This window comes from Salvelinus alpinus, chromosome 9 (assembly GCF_045679555.1).
Source record: "Salvelinus alpinus chromosome 9, SLU_Salpinus.1, whole genome shotgun sequence".
In the NCBI taxonomy this organism is placed as follows: domain Eukaryota; kingdom Metazoa; phylum Chordata; class Actinopteri; order Salmoniformes; family Salmonidae; genus Salvelinus; species Salvelinus alpinus.
The window spans coordinates 80,123,116-80,131,411 of NC_092094.1; positions in this window are offsets into that span (position 1 = coordinate 80,123,116).

Below are 8,296 nucleotides of genomic sequence, written 5' to 3' on the forward strand. Positions count from 1 at the left end.
TCCATAATCTTTGTCGGCTGGGTAGGGATACAGTATGTGGGTAGGGATACAGTATGTGCGTAGGATACCTACTGTTTGTGTGTATGTATGTGCGTATGATATCTGCTGTTTGTGTGGAAGTATGTGCGCCGCTATATGTGCGTATGATATCTACTGTTTGTGTGGAAGTATGTGCGCCGCTATAAAATGGATGTCTTTGTATTGTGGACAGCAGAACGTTCTCGTGAATAAACAGTACTAACCTTTTGCATAAGCTGAGTCTTTGACTAATTATTATTGAACCCATGGTCGTACAAACCTCTGGGATTGGTCAAAGCTATTGATTGATTGTTATTATCATTGGGATTGAAAATTCTCGTGACAATAAGTGAAGACAAATGCACTCCCATGAGCTCCCTTGCTCTGGTACTGTCACGACTCCGACCGAAGCAGGCTCACCTTCCCGTTCGGGTGGCGCTCGGCGGTCGTCGTCACCGGCCTATTAGCTGCCACTGATTCTTTTCTCCCCCTCCTTATGTGTTTATTGGTTACACCTGTTTTGTGTCTGTTGTAATTAGTTGGGCTTTATTAGTCAGCCAGCCCGCCCGTTTCTTTGTGCGGGATTGTTTTTTGTAAGCCTGGTGTTTTGTTACAGACATACGTGTTTGTGTATGTTCGTGTATAGTGCTGGACTGTTTTCGTTCCCCGTGTCTGGGGCAGTTTATTTTGAGCACCCAGTGTCGAGTGGGGTGGCCGAGGTTCACCGTGTTGCATTAAAAGAACATTATATCGAACTCTCTGTTTTCCTGCGCCTGACTTCACACTCCGACACCCAGTACCTTACAGGTACCCTACACCAAACATGAACTCCTCACCGCTGATCTACTTGCAGGGTTAGCTGTGTTCCACTGCACGTTAACTGATTTCTGGGGAGATTAACACGTGGAGGTAGTTTTGCACGCATGCGGAAGTTTAGCACCCCAGGGAGCCAAGAACTGAATATGGTGTCATAGGGGGATATCATTATTTATGGCACCAGCAGAGAAAATCACTGCCTTGTCTTCTACAGCTAGACAAATCCCTATGGTAAACCACAGGAGTACCACAACCACGCTAAGCCACACTCCAACCTGACCTGTAGCACTGGTAAAGGCCCTGTGAATCAAGGACTCTCTGATGGCTCTATTTGTAGTGTCAGGTTGGCAAAGCACAGGTGTTGATAATCGTTAATCAATGTGCAATCAGTAAGTGCACGCATGTGCCCAGCATTTTAAGTTTGGAACCTATAAAATCAATGAGATGATACTTGCAATTGAATTGCTTACTGGCTGGTTGGTTACACTCAATTGTAATAACTAGTCTGATTGTGTGGTCTGTTACATTACCCTAATATGTATGTGTAGGTAGGCCTAGGCTATACATCATTGGAAGTACAATTGAAATTCCCTTCTGCTCCATTTTGACAGACCACTATTTCACAGGTAATAGAAGTGCGGCGTAGTTACAGTTTGTTAGACAAAGATATGTGAAAACTGGGTCATTCCAACCATACAGTGTCTCTTGGACCTCATAACATTTGAGGAAAAAGTATATTTCTTAAATGTGTATTCTATCAGAAAAAGGACACGTTTGACTTTCAGAAAAACATATTGGACTTTTTTTAGGTAGTTGTTGGAATGAGTGGACCAAGGTGCAGCGTGGTAGGCATACATCTTCCTTTATTCAATGAACACCGAAGAAAACAACAAACGAAACGTAAGGTTTAGTAGGGCTAAACAGCACAGTACCAAAACAAGATCCCACAAACTACAGGTGGAAAAAGCTGCCTAAGTATGATCCCCAATCAGAGACAACGATAGACAGCTGCCTCTGATTGGGAACCATACCCGGCCAACAAAGAAATAGAAAACATAGATTGCCCACCCTAGTCACACCCTGACCTAACCAAATAGAGAATTAAAAGGATCTCTAAGGTCAGGGCGTGACAGGTTCATTTTCCAACCTGTTAGGTGCATAATCCTAACAGGGTGGACATTTGGCCATCGCTCTGTGAGTGAGCAATGTTGCGCTAGCATAATGGTGAACGCTTGAACAACATTTTAACTTCTCTATCAAACATATTTAGAAATGTTAATTTTCTCTATAATTTTGCCTAATGGTGAAAATTTATGATTTGTACATACAGACTAACAACATGAAACATGTAAAAATAGATAAAGCTGAGTGTTTATATTTATTTGGTTTTGCACCATTGTTTTCCCACCAAAGAAAAGATGACACTTCCTGAATGTGGTGTCATTGTAGGAAGGGGTTATTTTCTTAAATGGAGAATTACAACAAACTAACAAGGTGGAAAGTGATATCAGGGCCACACAGAAAATCTTTAAAAAAATAAATAAATACAATCGTGAAAAAAACATTATTGATGAGAGAATTTAACTAATGAAAGATTTAATATTTTATGGCTTATTTCTCGTGGAAGTTAATGAATAACAACCAGGGTCATAGCAAAACCACCTACATCCGCTGGAAGAAAAAAAGTGTAAAAAAAAATGCATAAAATTCCCGTTCCATATTTTTTTGTTTTTAAGGTAAAGGACACCTGACCTTATATTTAAAGCTTTTTTGGAATCCATATTTTACACCACATAAAAAGTTATATTTCCTGGGGACAGAAAAGGCACAACCGCAAACTTGGAATGACCCAACTATGAATGATCCATACTCGATGAGGTTACAGCTCATACAAAACGCCACAATGGAACGTATGGATTCATATGCAGAAAATAGATATTGTGGTGGCAGCTGCAGAGAAGTACTTGGAGGTACGAGATTTGACTTCAGAAGAGTCACAACGTGTGTTGAGTGGTATCTTAGGCTGATTTAACCCTATGGCAACGTTTTGTATAAACTAAACTGTAACTTCGAGTATGGAAACATAGTTATCACATATCTTGTGTCACAAACTGTAGCTAGGCGGAGTGTAGCGTCCTCATGCTGATGCACAGGTAACAGTTGTCTATAATATTGACATGATGGTCGACTGATCGTTCTTAACAATGGAAATACATGTCCCCAAAGGCGAAAGGCAGGCGGGCGGAAGCGAGATCAGGTGGGAACATTGTAACCAATGACCTTCTGTAGAAAACATATCAATACGCTTGTAACAATCTAAGCATTATTAAACTTCTATTCACTCAAATAAGCCTCACCTATCAAAATAGCAAATCATTTTTATCTTTACCAAATTTGACACACTCTCATTGCCCCCCATACAAAAACTCCTCACTTGCCAAGGTCGCGTTCCCCTGCTCAGATGTTGCATGCATCAACCAATGGTTGAGTGCCACATCATTGAACTGTGTCATCAACTATCAGAATGTTATAACATACAGTACCAGTCAAAAGTTGAGGGTTTTTATTTTTACTGTTTTCTACAATGTAGAATAATAGAAGACATCAAAACTATGAAATAACACATATGGAATCATGTAAATCAAATGAAATGTTATTAGTCACATAAGCCGAATACAACAGGCGTAGGTAGACCTTATAGTGAAAGGGTTACTTACGAGCCCCTAACCAACAAAGCAGTTTAAAAAAAACGGAAAAGAATAAGGAATAAAAGTAACAAGTAATTAATGAGCAGCAGTAAAATAACAATAGCGAGACTATATACAGGGGGGTACCTGTCAATGTGCGGCGGAACCGGTTAGTTAAGGTAATATGCACATGTGGGTAGAGTTATTAAAGTGACTATGCATAGATGATAACAGAGAGTAGCAGCGGTGTAAAAGAGGGGGGCGGGGGCGGGGGGGGGGAGCAATGCAAATAATCTGGGAAGCCATTTGATTAGGTGTACAGGAGTCTTATGGCTTGGCGCTCCGGTACCTCTTGTCGTGCAGTAGCTGAGAGAACAGTCTATGACTAGGGTGGCTGGAGTCTTTGACAATTTGTAAGGCCTTCATCTGACACCGCCTGGTATAGAGGTCCTGGATGGCAGGAAGCTTGGCCCCAGTGATGTACTGGACCGTTCGCACTACCCTCTGTAGTGGCTTGCAGTCGGTGGCCGAGCAGTTGCCATACCAGGCAGTGATGCAACCAGTCAGCATGCTCTCGGTGGTGCAGCAGTAGAACCTTTTGAGGATCTGAGGACCCATGCCAAATCTTTTCAGTCTCCTGAGGGGGAATGGGTTTTGTCATGCCCTCTTCACGACTGTCTTGGTGTGCTTGGACCATGTTAGTTTGTTGGTGATATGGACACTGCAGCCCCGTCGATGAGAATGGGGGCGTGCTCGTTACTCTTTTTCCTGTAGTCCACAATCATCTCCTTTGTCTTGATCACGTTGAGGGAGAGGTTGTTGTCCTGGAACCACACGGCCAGGTCTCTGACCTCCTCCCTAAAGGCTGTCTCGTTATTGTCAGTGATCAGGCCTACCACTGATGTGTCATCGGCAAACTTAATGATGGTGTTGGAGTCGTGCCTGGCCGTGCAGTCAAGAGTGAACAGGGAGTACAGGAGGGGGCTGAGCACGCACCCCTGAGGGGCCCCTGTGTTGAGGATCAACGTGGTGGCTGTGTTGTTACCTACCCTTACCACCTGGGGGCGGCCCGTCAGGAAGTCCAGGATCCAGTTGCAGAGGAATGTGTTAAGTCCCAGGTTCCTTAGCTTATTGATGAGCTTTGAGGGCACTATGGTGTTGAATGCTGACCTGTAGTCAATGAATAGCATTCTCACATAGGTGTTCCTTTTGTCCAGGTGGGAAAGGGCAGTGTGGAGTGCAATAGAGATTGCATCATCTGTGGATCTGTTGGGACGGTATGTAAATTGGAGTGGATCTAGTGTTTCTGGGATAATGGTGTTGATGTGAGCCATGACCAGCCTTTCAAAGCACTTCATGGCTACAGATGTGAGGGCTTCAGGTCAGTAGACATTTAGGCAGGTTACCTTCGTGTTATTGGGCACAGGCACTATGATGGTCTGCTTAAAACATGTTGGTATTACAGACTCGGACAGGGAGAGGTTGAAAATGTCAGTGAAGACACTTGCCAGTTCGTCAGTGCATACTCGCAGTACACGTTCTGGTAATCCGTCTGGGCTTGCGGCCTTGTGAATGTTGACCTGTTTAAAGGTCTTACTCACATCGTCTGTGGAAAGCGTGATCAGAATAGAAGAATAGAATAGAAGTAGTTTAGCTCGTCTGGCATGCTCGTGTCACTGGGCAGCTCTCAGCTGTGCTTCCCTTTGTAGTCTGTAATGGTTTGCAAGCCCTGCCACATCCGACTAGCGTCAGAGCAGGTGTAGTACGATTTGATCTTCATCCTGTATTGACGCTTTACCCGTTTGATGATTTGTCGGAGGGCATAGCGGGATTTCTTATAAGCCTCCGGGTTAGAGTCCCGCTCCTTGAAAGCGGCAGCTCTAGCCTTTAGCTCAGTGCGGATGTTGCCTGTAATCCATGGCTTCTGGTTGGGGTATGTACGTACGGTCACTGTGGGGACGACATCATTGATGCACTTATTGATGAAGCCAATGACTGATGTGGTGTACTCCTGAATGCCATCAGAGGAATCAAATCAAATTTTATTTTTGGAACATATTCCAGTCTGTGCTTGCAAAACACTCCTGTAGCTTAGCATCTGGTGCTTCCTGCTTTGAATGTGTCTCTGTGTGTGGAGTAAAGGTGGTCCAGAGTTTTTTCCCCCTCTGGTTGCACATTTAACATGCTGATATAAATTTGGTCAAACGGATTACAGTTTCCCTGCATTAAAGTCCCCGGCTAGTAGGAGCGCCGCCTCTGGGTGAGCGTTTTCTTGTTTGCTTATGGCGGAATACAGTTCATTCAATGCTGTCTTAGTGCCATTCTCTGACTGTGGTGGTATGTAAACAGCTACGAAAAATACAGATGAAAACTCTATGTACAGTTGAAGTCGGAAGTTGACATACACTTACGTTGGAGTCATTACAACTCGTTTTTCAACCACTCCAAAGATTTCTTGTTAATAAACTATAGTTTTGGCAAGTCAGTTAGGACATCTACCTTGTGCATGACACAAGTCATTTTTCCAACAATTGTTTACAGATTATTTCACTTATAATTCACTGTATCACAATTCCAGTGGGTCAGAAGTTTACATACACTAAGTTGACTATGCCTTTAAACAGCTTGGAAAATTCCAGAAAATGATGTCATAGCTTTACAAGCTTCTGATAGGTTAATTGACATCATTTGAGTCAATTGGAGGTGTACCTGTGGATGTATTTCAAGGCCTACCTTCAAACTCAGTGCCTCTTTGCTTAACATCATGGGTAAAATCAAAAGAAAACAGCAAAGACCTCAGATTTTTTCGTTTTGACCTCCACAAGTCTGGTTCATCCTTGGGAGAAATTTCCAAACACCTGAAGGTACCACGTTCATCTGTAGAAACAATAGTACAAAAGTATAAACACCATGGGACCACGCAGCCGTCATACCGCTCAGGAAGGAGACGCGTTCTGTCTCCTAGAGATTAATGTACTTTGGTGCGAAAAGTGCAAATCAACCCCAGAACAGCAAAGGACCTTGTGAAGATGCTGGAGGAAACATTTACAAAAGTATCTATATCCACAGTAAACCTGAAAATCTGCTCAGCAAGGAAGAAGCAACTGCTCCAAAACTGCCATAAAAAAAGCCAGACTACGGTTTGCAACTGCACATGGGGACAAAGATTGTACTTTTTGGAGAAATGTCCTCTGGTCTGATGAACCAAAAATAGAACTGTTTGGCCATAATGACCATCGTTATGTTTGGAGGAAAAAGGGTGAGGAATGGGCCAAAATTCACCCAACTTATTGTGGGAAGCTTGTGGAAGGCTACCCAAAACGTTTGACCCAAGTTAAACTATTTAAAGGCAATGCTACCAAATACTAATTGAGTGTATGTAAACTTCTGACCCACTGGGAATGTGATGAAAGAAATAAAAGCTGCAATAAATCATTCTCTGTACTATTATTCTGACATTTCACATTCTTAAAATAAAGTGGTGATCCTAAGTCAGGGAATTTTTACTAGGATTAAATGTCAGGAATTGTGAAAAACTGAGTTTAAATGTATTTGGCTAAGGTGTATGTAAACTTCCGATTTCAACTGTACATAGTGTGGTCTACAGCTTATCATGAGAGACTATACCTCAGGCGAGCAATAGCTTGAGATTTCCTTAGATATCGTGCACCAGCTGTTATTTACAGAAACACATAGCCCGGCGCCCCTTGTCTTACCAGACGCCGCGGTTCTATCCTACCAGTACAGCGTATAACTGGCCAGCTGTATGTTGATAGTGTCGTCGTTCAGCCACGACTCCGTGAAGCATTCGATATTACAGTTTTGAAAGTCCCGTTGGTAGTTTAATCTTGCGTGTAGGACATCTATTTTATTATCCAAAGATTACACGTTTGGAAGCAGAATGGAAGGAAGTGGGGGTTTATTCGATCGCCTACGAATTCTTTGGCCCCGTTTTCTCCACCTCCTCTTCACGCAAATCACCTGGATCTGGGCCTGTTCCCGAAAAAGCAGTATATCGCTCGTCAGACTCGTTAAAAGGAAAAAAAGTATTCTGCCAGTCCGTCGTGAGTAATCGCAGTCCTGATGTCCAGGTTATTTTCGGTCATAAGAGACAGTAGCAGCAACATTATGTGCAAAGTAAGTAAAAAAGAAAATAAAAAAAAACCCGCAAATAAACAAACAAATAAACACAAATCGGTTGGGGACACGTAAAACATCTGCCTCCTTCAAAAGTAACCACCCTTTGCCTTGACAGCTTTGCACAGTATTGGCATTCTCTCAACCAGCTTCACCTGGAATGCTTTTCCAGCAGTCTTGAAGGAGTTCCCACATATGCTGAGCATCTGTTGGCTGCTTCTCCTTCATTCTGCAGTCCAATTCATCACAAACCATCTCAATTGGGGTGAGGTCAGGTGATTGTGGAGGCCAGTTCATCTGATGCATCACTCCATCACTCTCCTTCTTGGTCAAATAACCCTTACACAGCCTGGAGGTTTGTTAGGTCATTGTCCTGTTGAAAAACAAATGATAGGCCCACTAAGCCCAAACCAGATGGGATGGCGTATCGCTGCAGAATGCTGTGGTAGCCATGCTGGTTAAGTGTGCCTTGAATTCTAAATAAATCACAGACAGTGTCAGCAGCATAGCACCCACACACCATCACACCTCCTCCTCCATGCTTCACGGTGAGAACCACGCAAGCAGATATCATCCGTTCACCTATTCTGCGTCTCACGAAGACACTGCGGTTGCAACCAAAAATCTCACATTTGGAC